A 15,868-nucleotide genomic window follows, 5' to 3' on the forward strand; every position below is an offset into this window, starting at 1 on the left:
TTACTATAGTCCGACTAGACCGTAAGAAATTACATCTGGCCACAAAAGATCACAGGATCTACTGAATGTGAAGGTAGCCTACTGGGGGGAAGCCACACTGTGTGTCAGGCTCAACATGTCAGTTTGACACATTCAGTAGATCCTGTGATCTTTTGTGGCCAGATGTAATTTATTGGGGTCTAGTAGGACTATAGTAATTAATGTGTTATATGCTTTCTATCGTAGAGACTATAGATTACAATCATTGTTCAAGTTATTGTTTGTCACCTGAACAGATCACCTCTATTCTGGAGATAGATGTATCATCCCACTTTAATATACACTCCCTCAGAGAAGCATCATGCGACTCACAAGAAGATCTGATCAACCATACAGGTTGAAGATCTCCAGAATTAATTTCTTTCCCGGAAACAAGAGAGCCACAGTTCAGCTGTCTACACACTGTGCCTGCTGTCCGCTGGTTCCACTGATAATCATCCACTGTTCTCCACTTGCCCAGGTGATGCAGCTCGAATATACCATTACAGCGACTGGTCCCCCCCACCAACCTGACATCAGTAGCTGTACAGAGAAATTTGAATAAGCGGTTAAAAAAGCATACTTTTATTGTAAAATAATAGTCCAAACCTCAAGTGTGTGTGTGTGTGTGTGTGTATATATATATATATATATATATATATAGCACGGGGTAGTCTAGTCCATTTTTTACAGTTTATTTTTTAGAAAAGGGTCCTTTGGTTCCATTTGAAGTAGGCTAAGGCTACACTCGCAGTTACAGAGACCCAGCTCCCAGACCCAACTTTGAGAATAGATTAACCGATATTTATTTTATCGCGCGATAAGAGTCTCTTGTTAACGCAGCACGTTAACGCCGTTAATATATATATATATATATATATATATATTAGGGCTGTCAAATGATTAAAAAAATTAATCAGATTAATCACAGCTTCAAAATTAATTTAATCATGATTAATCACCATTCGAACTATGTCCAAAATATGCCATGTTTTCCTGTTTATTGTTGTGGAAATGGAAATATAAATGACAGAAAGCGGATATACATTCGTTTTTGAATGTTTTTTGTTTTCTAATGCATTTAGTATAGACATGATGTGATGTGAGCATTTGTAGGCCTAGCCTACACTTTGAGTTAAATCAACACTGGCTTTTGGCCATGTAGACTGCGGTCCCCCAGGAGGAAGTCACTAATGTTGCTCTGGAGAGGGAAGTCTGGAACACTCTGGTGGAGCTGTTGCCCCCGCGACCCGACTAGGGATAAGCGGTTGAAGATGGATGGATGGATGAATAGAGACTGGGGTCCCAGTCCAGAGATGAAAATCATAATAAAATGGCCTAGGCTACTTTCTATCAATTTAATTTGGGGGTCCTTGAAATTAAAATAGCTGAGAAGCAATGGGTTAAACTGTAGACTATAGTTAATTGAAATTCACAAAATACAATAATGGCACATAAGCATTTTTGGAAACAGGGCTTGGTTTAGAAAAGCCTATATTTTGCGCTAAAGTAATTATTGAATAACATAAAAATGTAGGTTTTAAGGCTAGAATGGCATTGTAGTGGACTGTAGTGAGAGGCGAGATTGTCTCTCCTTCATTGCGGGACTGCAGGACTAGTCTGGAGATAGTTAGTCGTGAATCAGCTTCAGTCAGTGTTTTGGTTCGTACCTGGAGTTGTGCATTATCTCCGCTGTCGGCGCTGTGCACAGCAGCACAGGGGAACTGTCTTTAATATATCCATGGTCGTTTTCAGTTGCTTTCCATGTGCGACACAAAAGTACCATGTGTTTGTTTTGGTAATAGCCTACTGCAGGCGCAGCCATGCTGATTCACGTAATCGCGTAGGACAAAACGAAACCAGCCGGACAAACATTAATGGCATTTTCAAAATGTCCACAAGTTGCGACGGACCCGAGTGATTCTTGCAGCGCGCTGATAGCTAACACTAGTAGTGTGTGTGTGTGTGTGTGTGTGTGTGTGTGTGTGTGTGTGCAGTGTAGCCTAATGGGGCTTTGCTAGGCAGACAAAGTAACGCAACAGAGTTACAGAATCAAACCACTTTGCAACCAATACACAAGCTATCTCTCTGGTGTTGTTCAATCATGACTGTGTGCTACACAGTGACAGATTTGTTATGCTCTGGACGTTCCTGAGCCGCGCGCACGGGCGCATGTTAGGGGGAACACTAACATGCGTTAATTGCGTTAAATATTTTAACGCAATTAATTAACGCAATTGATTAATGCCATTAACGCGTTATTTTTGACAGCCTTAATATATATATATATATATATATATATACTTTTCATTTTTTTTTACCTGAGCAGGTGAGTCCAACAGTCTTTTCAGGTGAGCAGGTGTTTCTAGTTGAGTCTGAGGTTCTACAGTCCAGGAGAGCAGACTCACTGCCTTCACACTGGAACTCTTTGGTCCACATTCGAGCCTTCCCTTCTCCATAGAGTGCCCCCTGGAGGACTGAAGGAGCCCCACAGCCAAGCTCCCTACAGATCACCTCTGCATCCTGCTGGTCAAAGTCACCTTCACACACTGAGACCCACGACTGAGTAGACTTCACCTCCAATCTGCCTGAACACAAACTGGACCCATTCACCAACCTTACAGACTCTGGAGAGAGACAGAGAGACAGAGACAGAGACAGAGACAGAGACAGAGACAGAGACAGAGACAGAGACAGACAGACAGAGATTAGAGAGTTCTTTAGGAAGCATAAGGTTTAACTTTACAACCCCTAAGCCTAACCACTAAATTCTATTCCTAAATCCTAACCCTAACAACAACCTGAATATTTTCCTGATTTTAAGTTAATTCCCTGTCCTTCTGTGTGTGTGGAACAAAATGCACTCAAATAATAGACACAGCTTCCGATTGCCGCGTACATTTGCACACATTATTCCCACTAGGCGAGTAAGTCATGCAACCCTTTTCACAGTGTCATGCGTTATAGCACCACTGGATGGCTGGAAAATGGAAGATAAGAGTTTCCATAGGTTTATGTACATGCATAAACTTTCCTTAACGAATATATATGGTTTCATTATTTAATTATAATTTATTTTATTTTCTCTATTATTAAGGTTATTGTAGCCATCAATTTGTATTGGGGGTGGGGTGGGGCGGGGGTCGCGAGACATGGCCAAAGCATTTCCAGGGGGTCCCCAGCCAAAAAGGTTCAGGACCCCTGGTATAGATTACTGTCATTGTTGAGGTCATTGTTGATTACCTGAACAGACCACCTCTACTCTGCCTTCTTGTACTTAATTTGATGATGATCCCTCACACTCCCTCAGTGAAGATTCAGATCCACAACAGGAAGATTCCAGCCACCATACTGGTTGATTTGAACGAGTAAACTTTTTTGTTGAAACAGGAGAGCCACAGTCCAGCTCCCTACACAGTACAGTTGCGAACCTCATGTTCCAATAGTTCAAATCAATTGGTCTCCAATCTCCATTATTTTTCATCTCCACTGTGCCAGCACAGTGACTGGTTCCTCCCACCAACCTGACTTCAAGGTCTGTAGTACAGAGACAAGAGCATAAGCAGTAGCATACACAATAAAATAAAATAAAATACATTTTAAATTGGATGAATGTAAGATAATCCAATCACAGTTTGTCTTTTATACCTGAGCAGGTGAGTCCAATGGTCTTGTCAGGTGAGCAGGTGATTCTAGTTGAGTCTGAGGTTTTACAGTCCTGGAGATCAGATTCACTGCCTTCACACTGAAACTCTTTGGTCGACCTTGGAGCCCACCCTTCTCCATAGAGCGCCCCCTGGAGGACTGAAGGAGCCCCACAGCCAAGCTCCCTACAGACCACCTCTGCATCCTGCTGGTCAAAGTCACCTCCACACACTGAGACCCACGACTGAGTAGACTTCACCTCCACTCTGCCTGAACATGAACTAGACCCATTCACCAACCTCACAGACTCTGGAGAGAGAGAGAGAGAGAGATGTTGTAACATGTTATAGTTACTGTATGTTAACACAAAGAATGCTGGAAACGTATCCATACGCTTTATTAATATCGAACGCCGTACACGCGAAGCGTATCTATACGTTTTATACGTTTTTTTTATGATTACTGTACATCAACTTCCTATGCGCCCGGACAACAAAGAAAGTAACACCGATCGTCTCTGGGAAGGTCCGGTATGTGATCCGGGAGTTAAAAGCCCCCCCCTCCTGAAAAGAGGTCTGGTCTATGGCCAAGCTTCCTCCTCCAATGCCTCCATTACGACGTACTGGAGTCTGCACGGCAACGGCATAAACCAACGCAGATGTCGGGATCTAAAATGGAGTTACCCATACTCTAGTGTGTGTGAATACACTCGATTCCCCCTCCCCTCCTGTTTCTACATGGTTTCTCCCGAGGCAGCGATGGAGTGAGGGGCGATCGCATTACAGTTTCATTCCCCCCCGCACTCAACATCCACACAGATCCACTGGCTGGCTGTGTGTGTCTCCATTCCGCCGCCTCGTCCTCTCATTCTCGGAAATATAAACCCGTATATAAACCAAGAATAATCTGCAACGTTCGATCGCCATTTCACGCACACGGACAGGTATACGCGAAACGAATGACGTATTCTCGAAGGACCGCCATAGGAGAAGCAGTATAGATATGATCAACTGTCTTTTTTTCGCCGTCGCGTCAGCCATGTTTGGACAAAGAAGCAGTATACTAGCATATATCACAGCCGTGGAACCCCCCCCCCCCCCACTGCGAGTTGCGATCGATCGCTTTGCAGTTTGCATCTCTCTCATTCTCGGAAAAAAGATTCTCGGCAGTTGATCACCATAATCGCCATTAGCCATAGCGCCTTCGCCAGCCAATTGCAGTGATAAGACCGCAATGCAGGCGTCTGGGACGTAATCGACCCGTTTGTAATGGATAACGAATACACATAGTTCATCCTAAACTGCGGAAGCCATCGAGTTGTCTGTCATTTTGTCGAAATCACAGCCAGCCGGGATTATTGTCTCTCGCTTATCGCTCCTGTGGTTCATGTCCAGACATGTCCAGGCATGTCAACCTCTCAAGTCACCGTTATGCTATCGTTCTGAAACGAAACGATCTGTGGAAGGTATCCTACACTGGTAGCTTACACTGATCAAGTTGATTTTGTTTACTGAGACAATGATCACATATGTGCACATAATCATCATCATCATGAAGTTATCATAGCGAGTTATAAAGGTTTAAAGTCACAGAGATTGACAGGCAGATATAAACATAAATAAATTATTATCATATACATACTACACACTGAATGAAAGCCCTAAATGTCTAATTTTAGGAGGAAAACAAATAAAATACACATTGATCCCATATACAGTTTGTCAGTAGGCTATTGAATCCAGTTCAGGTATAAAATTCTCTTTTTCAGAGAGAACTTTAGAGAAAGCATGGACCTATAGAACTATTATTCACAAAATAAGGCCTATAGCGAAATGTACATACTATATACCGTATGAAACAGAAGACTCTCTGCTTTCATAAGAAAAAAACTAATACTGTAATAATAATATAAATCACACCCATGTGAAGTGAGCAGTGCAATGTTGTGAAGTGAGCAGTGCAACATTGCACTGCTCACTTCAAAGGGGTGTGATTTTTATTATTATTACAGTAGAAGTATTTTTCTTATGAAAGCAGAGAGTCTTATGTTTCATACGGTATATAGTATGTACATGTCGCTATAGGCCTTATTTTGTGAATATTTAGTTGTCGGGTCCATGTCTTGTCTAAAATACGAGAGGATTTCAGAAAATGCATGGACCTGAACTGCTCAATATTCACAAAATAAGGCCTATAGCGACATATACATACTATATACCGTATGAAACATAAGACTCTCTGCTTTCATAAGAAAAATACTTCTACTGTAATAATAATAAAAATCACACCCCTGTGAAGTGAGTAGTGCAACATTTTAATACATTTTTTATCCCACGATTTTGTAACCCATTTTTCACCCCTGTGTCAATCATCTAATGTGATCCTGGGCTCTACACGCCCTCCACCAACCTAGTCCCCATATATGGGGGACATGGGGAGAGCAACGGACTTGAACTCATGCTTCCCAATTAAATAACTTCTTGACTAGACAATTACACACAATGGACACAAGGAATGGACACTCGACGCTGATTATAGGAAAATTACAATCACAGAGATTTGTGGAGAATTAAGACAGAATGAGACGTCTGAGCTGTGAATGTTCTGCAACATGTGTCATGTGGTTTGAGGAGGCGCTTTCCGTTATCCTAAACCTGTGTGCATAAGATAGCAATTATAGGGAAAGTTCATCAACATGCCTACAGATACACCTCCACCCGCAAATAAAGATGTCGGCATAATGTATAGTGGCCGTAAGATACCATTAACGCATAATGGAAGCTCCTAATTGCATTATTCACGGATAATAGTTTGCGGGTAAGGCATGGTATACGATAGAGCCCTAAGAGTGTTTGCTAAATGTGTGTACATATAACACATTTATTTATTATTATGAAAAAAGATTACTGTCCATGTTTTAGCCATTGTTCATTACCTGAACAGATCACGTCTAGTCTGTCTGTAGTTCCATCTCTTTTAGACCTCTTTGTTCCACACTCGCTCAGTGAAGATTCAGAACCAACACAAGAATGACTTATCATCCATACAGCTTGCCTTGAACCAGAACTTGTTTCTATTGAAACCACAGAGCCACAGTCCAGCTGTCTACAAACTACCGATGCTGACTTCAAGTTCCACCAGCTCATCTGCACTAGTCTCCACTCTTCCTTGTGTTTTATCTCCACTCTACCAGCACAGCGACTGGTTCCTTCCACCAACCTGACAACAGGCTCTGTACAGAGAGAAGAGAATAAGCAGTACAAAAAATAAAGTTTACATTGATTGTAAAATAACAATCCACGCCTGAAGTGCTTTTTTTGGTCTTTTTACCTGAGCAGGTGAGTCCAACAGTCTTGTCAGGTGAACAGGTGTTTCTAGTTGAGTCTGAGCTTCTACAGTCCTGGAGCGCAGACTCACTGCCTTCACACTGGAACTCTTTGGTCGACATTGGAGCCTTCCCTTCTCCATAGAGCGCCCCCTGGAGGACTGAAGGAGCCCCACATCCAAGCTCCCTACAGACCACCTGTGCATCCTGCTGGTCAAAGTCACCTTCACACACTGAGACCCACGACTGAGTAGACTTCACCTCCACTCTGCCTGAACATGGACTAGACCCATTCACCAACCTCACAGACTCTGGAGAGAGAGAGAGAGAGAGATAGAGAGAGAGAGAGAGAGAGAGAGAGGTGTAAGTAAGGCTAATTATGCAGTGGTGCCAGATTACATACATGTATACACAGGAGCATTACCTTTAATCCTCCCAACACTAAAACATATCGTCATTATGTAGACACTAATTAGGAAAGATAAAGAAAAAATTGTCATATTTTGGTACTAACTTCACTAATCCACACACTCCACACACTCATGACAATCTTACAGGAGATTATTGTCCTTGTTGAAGTCAGTTTGTTACCTGAACAGACCAGCTCCACTCTGCTGGAGGCAACACTATGGTCCTTTCGTCCACACTCCCTCATTGAAGATTCGGATCCATCACATTCTTCAGATCCAATAATCCACCATAAAAGTTCGGTTTGAGAACCAGGACTCTGTTTTGATGAAACAACATTACCACAGTCCAACTGTCTACACACTACAGATGCTAACCTAATGTTCCAGGCATAAGGGTCCACTTGTCTCCACTCTCCTCCATTTTTCAACTCCAGTTTACCAGCGCAGTGACTGCTGCCTCCCACCAATCTGACATCACCATCTGTGCAGGGACAAGAGAATATATATATATATATATATATATAGATTCATGACATAATTGGTAGCGTATCGAAATCGTCCATAAAAAATGCCATATCAAGCAGAGCGCGCAAGTACTTTCGACCGCTACAAACTGTCAACCAATTACATATACATATGTATATGTATATGTAATTTGTAAGTTGATTAGCGGTATACTGTGGTTACTTTGCGCCGTACGCACCGTCCCAGCCAACCCGCCACTTTTGATGCGTATGCAACGTCCCAGCAAATTGTGCCTGATACGGCAGTGGTGCCAGATTACATACATGTATACACAGGAGCATTACCTTTAATCCTCCCAACACTAAAACATATCGTCATTACGTCACCATCGAAAACCAATTACACTCTGGCATTGGGTCCTTTAATCCACATATTTCTTGCGTCATCATTGAGAGCTAGTTATACATATACACACCATGTAATCTGGTCCCAGCAAATCAGGCACAATTTGCTGGGACAGTACATACGCATCAAAAGTGGCGGGTTGGCTGGGACGGTGCGTACGAGCCGGGCGAAACTATTACTTGCGCGCTCTGCTTGCGCAAGTAATGATCCCGATTATTTTCACCAATGTTAATGACGCAATAATAATGTGACGGTCAATGGCTTTGTACTTGCAGAGCAGACCGTCTCACTGTGGGGAGAGGGCCTTTACCTTTACTTTCACCGGAATTGGCCATAAGAGAGAGAGAGCAAAACATGTAAGGCCATAATCTATCATGTTTAGATGTTTGTTCATGTCTGCTTACCCGTTGTGTTGTCTATCTGTTGAACCTCATCTGAAGAGAGAAATGATAAAACTGATAAGTTTCAGTGTAACTAGCACTATAGTAACTAACTTATTTCTTGTGCATGGAGGGGGGGGGGGGGGGGGTTCAAGGAAGAAAAAGTTTACATTTGAAGCTCTTGCCACAAATCATTCTTGCCACAAATCATAAATATAAAGGCTTATCCACGTTAGATGTGGCAAAGCCTTCCTACAAAACTGCACAACTGAACAGACCAACTTCAGTCTGTTGTCGGACTTTGATTTGTCCTTTGATCCACACTCCCTCATTGAAGATTCAGTTCCGTCACATTCAGAATCACGAATCCGCCATGTAGGTTTCCCTTTAGCACCAGGACTCTCTTTTGTTGAAACAGCACTGCCACAGTTCAACTGTCTGCATACCACAGATGACAAATGAAAGATCCATTTATAAGGGTCCACTTGTCTCCACTCCCCTTCGCTTTTCAACTCCAGTTTACCATCACAGTGACTGGTTCCTCCCACTAATCTGACATCACCATCTGTACAAAGACAAAAAAAATCTATATATTAGAGATGTACAATACAAGTAAGATAGATGGCTAGGGGCGAGAAGCGACCTCGCCCGCCGCGTGCACTGGCCATATATGGAGCGAATCTTGGAGGGAATCTTGAGCGTACAGGGTGTAAGATCAAGATATGCAATGTCAGAACAGGTCAGCTCAGGGTTTGATGAGGGCCCAGGTAGGGCCAGGCCTTAATTCTCGGGCCTATTGAGATTGCCCTCTGCCAGGCGTGGCTGCACAAATAACTTTAGGGCAGGCCCGTCTAGAGTTTAAATGGACAGGTATCAGTCAAAATGGAGACATCGAAAAGGAAGGATGGATGGGGAACGATCAACATATGGAATGTCAGAACAGGTTATGACATATATCCATATACAAATATTGATGACATCAGGGATCTCCATATATGGGCTAAATTGTGACAGCAGGTCGCATTTACTATATGACATCACGGATCTCCATCCCTGATGATGTCACGAGACCTGGGCACCATATATGGGGCTTTCCCCGGGATTTTGAGAGATACACTGACTGACTGACTGACTGACTGACGGGAAATGCATGATTCCATAGTTAACTGTGACCTTTGCAGCAACCACAGTGGTTATTATCATAAGACTGTCACAATATGACCATATATTGGCATTACTATAGGCTTAAAGGAGAATTCCATGCTAGAAAGCTTTTTTACCTTTCTTACCTTTCTTTGTAGTCGTTACGTCCCCACCTAAGAGGTCAAGGCCTCAATGATTTGACCTCTTTGGTGAGGACGTAACAACTACAAAGAAAGGTAAGAAATCCTATTAGTATGGAATTCTCCTTTAATATTGATCACAGTCAGGGATCTCCATGTATGGGCATAACAGGGATTATATTAGGGTATCAGCTGGGAATGCCCAAGTATGGAACTTTTTCACGTGATGTCACGATGACCTGGGCACATGGGGCCTTGCCTGGGGTGAGTGACGGGGATTGCGAGTGAGGTGACAAAAATGCAAGGTTTCATAGTTATCTGCGACCTCCGGTCGCAATAAGCGGTAAGCACCGGTAGGGTATCGTAACTGTACAAAAATCCATATTCCATCCATATTGAACCGATTTCAAAACGATCCCCATTATTTTCACCGAACACAAAACATGTAAGGCAAAATGATCTATAATATGTTGAGTTGTTTGTTCATGTTTGCTTACCTGTTGGGTCTGTTGGTTGAACCCGGCGAGCTGAAGAGAGACATGATAAATCAATGAGTTTCAGCGTATAGCGCTAGTAACTAACCTTTCCTCCTTGTCCTTGTACTTTTACACAAATTGTACAAATAAAGGCTTCTCCACCAACCTTTTAGCTACATTTAGGACACAGAGGTCATGACCTCTGTATTATATTGTGTTTCCAACAACATACAGATTAATTCATACATTTTAATGATTCTGCTGAAACGAAACACTGGGTCAGTTTTCCATTCCTGACTTAAGGTGGCGCTGTTTCTCTTTTTTGTAAAGATAGTCAGATGACTTTTACTATTGCTTGTGTGTGTGTGTGTGTGTGTGTGTGTGTGTGTGTGTGTGTGTGTGTGTGTGTGTGTGTGTGTGTGTGTGTGTGACAGATCAGGAGGAGTCAACTCATGGTTTTTATGTGAACTTTGGGCCTTAGTGATTAATCCAGGACCTGAACAAGATCAATAACCTATAGTGTCTACAAATTGTCATAGCTGGCTCTGGCAAAGATTGGGGCAGGAGACGAGGTAAATGTGTAACAAAATGGGATTTATTAAATTAGGCGTATACAAACAATAAACTAAAGGATAAACTGAAGAGCAACAGAACAGCACGGATCCTGTGAGGTGTGGAGTCAGTAATAACTGGTGTAATGGTGGATGTGTCAAACAGTAGTATAGTGTGTGTGAGGATGTAAAGCATAGCATTAAACATAACAGGACATGGTATGGAGGGAGTCAATTAGCCATTAGCGTAACGAGTCATAGTGTGTGTGTGTATGTGTGGGGCATAAAATACAAATTCAAGGCAACAACACATCTCCGTATCTATAGGAGATGAGGTGGATACTTTACTATGATAACCTGTTATAAATGAATATTCTCCAGAACAAGAGAGGTTATCAGTATACTATGAGACACATAATCTTTAGTAAACTATCTAGAACCATACATTTTAATGGTTCTATGTGCAGTGATGCAAAGTAACATGTAAGTAGAACATTTACTCAAGTAAGCTACTAAGTGTCCCTAAGTAGGCGTACAATTTTGACCATTACTTTTTACTTTACTTTTCAATACTTTTATGTCTACTATGTCTACTTTTATGTCATCTCAGAGGCAATTGTACTTTTACTCCACTACAATTATCTGAAAACGTTACTAGTTGTGATTATTACAAAACATAAAATGCTCACACACTGAGGGCTCCATTAATTGCTCCAATGTGACAGGTGCTTTAATGCACCACAACAAAAAATAAAAATGTGCGAGGAATAGCGTTGAGGTGAAAATGTCACAGTATTTTGTGGAACAATAAAGAATCTGTCGCATTTGGAGCCCTCAGTGTGCGAGCGTTTGTTCTCTACACTCTAAAACATGTGATCAGTGTGAGATGGTCCAGTCTCAAGGATTACATCTACTTACAGTGCAGCTCCATGGTTAGGGAGGAAAGGAGGAGAGAGGTCACACTCAGCCACGTTACCATCTTCATCCTGCTGCCTGAAGACACCTTCGTCTGCTCCTGTTTCTGCTGAAGCTCCACAGATATGCCAGACAGCCACCCACACACACACACATACACCATGTTCCATAGTTCTGACTGTTGACTTTGATAAGAGCTCAATATAATGAAGGACTTTAATTTGGATTTATTTGAGGTTAGGTAAAAGGTTCTTAATGGCGAGGGGGCAAATCTTATACATAATGTACATAAAACGTAAACTGAGGGGGCACAATTTGCACCTGGCACCCCTGTGGCGCCGGGCCTGCCTGGGTGTTTCCCCTTGTGTTCCACTGCGCCCCTGGGCTGTGTTTGACCCAAATGCAGAACTTTCAAAGTAGAATCAGGAAACCCAGGAGGACAGTTTAACCCATTCTGACCTGAGATCAGATTCATACGAGGTTTCCACTGGACACACTGGGTCTGATTAAACCCATTCTGACCTGAGATCAGATTTTAAAAAATGACAGTCGTTCTTCGATTTTTCAAAAATAGCAGAACTACAAGCTCATATCGCGCCACTCGGTGGCGCGATATGAGCTTGTAGATCTTTAAGGTGAATGCTTTGAACACATTTCCAGACAGAAAATCTCAATAATGCTGCTTGGAGAACTGTCCGAGCTTCGGATGCAAATATTGCAGATTATGCAGTGTTCTTGCAAAGGCCTTTTGAGAGACATCGGAAAGGCTCTCATGATCCCTCTCAGGGTGTCAGTGGATACTAATATTTTGGCAATGATGAGTCAGGGGGTTAGACTTATTACTGTACAGTGAGTGATTAAGTTCACGTCAGCCAAATCCTCAAAGACACATTTTACAGGAATGCATGTGGCCACTTTAAACACATGCATTTTGGATTTAGAAACACCATGTTAAATGCATTTAAGACTATAGCCAGTCTCAGAGAATATTGCTCTCAATGTCGAGCTACCCAAACACTTTTAAATGCCTTCTACAACAGCACCAATGAACTCAAGTACCCCTGCTGAATTAATTATTGACCAAGCATTTGCAGCACTCCCAATATTGCCGTCTACAAGGTTACTAATACTGACCAAACCATTTCCGTCAGCCACAAGATGTCATATTCCTGACCACCCATCTACCGGTAAATTGATTTGTACACAACTCATCAAATTGATTTGACAAAATGAGCAAAACAGTCTTTGTAAGTTTCTTTTTTTAATCAAGAGGTGTACTGCACAATTACATCAAACCAGCACAAAAGGACAGGGGCTTCAAGCAGTCTCTTCCTTTACCAAGTGGTCCTTCTTGAGTGGTCCCTGTAGAAAGAAAAGTCAGTCAGTCCATGCAGACATAATATTTGCAATTGACCGAGTCAGTCAAGTGTGTTCCCAGAGAGTGAACAGGGAGCTAGCACAAAAGGGCACTGCTCCCCTGCCTCACTGGAGCTCACTCTGGCACTGGAATGGAACCAAAGTTCATAATGGGATGTGAACCAGGTTACGTACAGTGCAGGGGTTGAATGCATCTGACATATGATACTAGATAAATAAAATAGAACAGTACAGGCTATATGCCATGATTTTATGATTTTTTTTTACATGGATGGACTGCTGGCACATTTCAGTGCATGTTAGGTGGCTAGCCAGATGTTAAAGTTAAAATTGTCCACTGAAAATGTGCTTGCATCTGATCTCACCATGTGCAGAGTGAGCACCCTCTTTTTGGTCCCGATCACACAGCCCTTCAGCATGATGAAGTCGTTGGTCAGCTCTCCATAATGGACAAAGCCTCCCTGAGAAAATAAAAACATTACATACATTATACAAGTCGAAACAGGAATGCTTCATACTTGCCGACACTAATGCACACTCACCATGGGGTTGATGCCCTTATTGGACAGATCATACTCTGTAGAGGCATTGTTCTTCACAACCTTTCCATCCTTGGTGTGGTAGCCCTGGTCGATCTTGTAGATCTACAAAGAAGAGGTGGTGAACGCCTTACAACTCTCATACGTCAAGTGCAAGTTAGAATCTCAAACACTATGGCGAAACCCACCTTCTTGTTGATCTGTGTGGTGGTTTTTCACTGCATGGTATAGGCCCAAGTACTCACTGCATAATACCCCGCCTCAACGTGGTAGTCATAGCGACATCCAACCCTCTGTGTAGGAGTTGCTAAAGAACAACTTTTATGGAAAATATTTCCATTACAACTATCCAGTCAAAGAAAATGTTTCCCATAACATGGATAGGCCATGGCATTTATAAACAGTTAAGCAGACAGTTGAAGCCAGTGACGAAAAGTAGTGTGCAGCCCTTTTAGCATCACCTTAGCTCACCAATGGAACCTCTGAGCCTGAGGCAATAAGTACGAGCCACTCTCCACGACAGAAATATGAAGTTGAGCTATAGTACCATGCGGTGGAAACGAGGCAGAGGTCTTGAAAGCTGCTGTGGTGCAATGAGACATTTGTCTTACCATAAACGCCTTCTTCTCCTCTGCAGTTTGGAAGCGACAATCAATGAACTTTAGGTGCATCTTCTCCAGGGCACGACAGCTCGTCTGCACCAGCAGAGACTGAAAGGATAAAGGCTCGTCTGCACCAGCAGAGACTGAAAGGGGATAAAACATTTTATAATGGATTTACCCAGCAGAAGTAGTTCAAGCCAAAGGGTAGTTAACTTAGATCCTCTGGGTTTCTGCACCAAGAGTTTGTTCCCAGAGAATGAACAGGGAGCTATAGCACAAAAGGACACTGCTGTCTCACTGGAGTTCAATCTGGCACTGGAATGGAACCCAAGTTCATAATGGGGTGTGAACCAGGTTACGTAAAGTGCAGGGGTTGAATGTATCTGACATAGATAAATAGAACAGTACTGGCTATATGCCATGATTTTATGAAACAATTTTACATGGATGGACTGCTGGCACATTTCACAACCTTTCCATCCTTGGTGTGGTAGCCCTGGCCGATCTACAAAGAGGTGGTTAACGCCTTACAACTCTCATACGTCAAGTGCAATTTAGAATCTCAAATACGAAGGAGTTACCCACCTTGTTGATTTCTGTGCGGTGGTGGTAGCCCTTCTGACCAGCACGGGCCACAGAGAAGGCCACACGAGCAGGATGCCAGGCACCGATACAGCTAGGCAACCTTGCGCAGACCACGACGAGTCTTGCGAGGAAGCTTCTTCGTGTGCCAACGGCTGGCAACACATACACACAACAGAGGTAAGAGGAAACGTTAAGTCTTCACAAACATAGAACCTTGAGTCATACATGCATCCTCAAATGCTAAGATAGACTGCACTCAGTACTCGACATTCAGCAAGGGTTATAAACCCATTCAGTCCGCCCGTCGAGAAGCCTCATCACAGACAGACTATCATGTTATAGAAGGCATAACTTCAGCTACCTCTCAGGTATTCACTCCCATTTACTGCATCATGTTTAAGTAAATGCCCATCGAGAATGCAATAAGAGATCATGATTCCTATATTGTCAAAGAAAATGTGAGATGCAGCCCTAGGGAGGCACGAGTGCTGCCAACCACCTTGTTAAACAAAGATTACGCTTGATAATTATGTCATACCCTTGTATCCGTGACCCTTTGTGACTCCAATGACAATCATCTCGTCCTGTGTGAAGACTGTAGATCGGCACGGCCTGTTCCAGCTTCTCACGAGCCCAATCAACCTTGTCAGTGATGGAGCCTCCGTTGAGCTGCACCTCCATGAGGTGAGACTTCTTCTGCTTTGATCAAAACACAGTCAATACATGTTGCATAAAAATGTCACCGCTCTGTAAATGCAAATATTTGTGGTGTCAGAAGGAAGGCAGTAGAAAGTGTCCTCATGCGGTTCGGGCGCCATGCCTGACGCAGTTTCCATGGTCTCATCACATACACACAAATATATGAAGTTGAGCTATAGTACTAGGCTGTGGA

The 15,868-nt window shown here is 42.7% G+C and overlaps 1 pseudogene across 1 annotated transcript in view; it reads left to right on the top strand.

The window, feature by feature from the left end:
- LOC310868704 (large ribosomal subunit protein uL3-like) overlaps window positions 1-11,986 on the top strand; it is an 83,522-nt pseudogene extending 71,536 nt beyond the window's left edge. Inside the window, exon 12 of the transcript in view lies at window positions 11,839-11,986. The product of the transcript in view is annotated as a large ribosomal subunit protein uL3-like (transcript). The remainder of the gene's footprint in view (window positions 1-11,838) is intronic.
- Window positions 11,987-15,868: the final 3,882 nt, after the last annotated feature.

The sequence above is a fragment of the Protomyctophum parallelum genome, assembly GCF_964188405.1.
Source record: "Protomyctophum parallelum genome assembly, chromosome: 13".
NCBI lineage: Eukaryota > Metazoa > Chordata > Actinopteri > Myctophiformes > Myctophidae > Protomyctophum > Protomyctophum parallelum.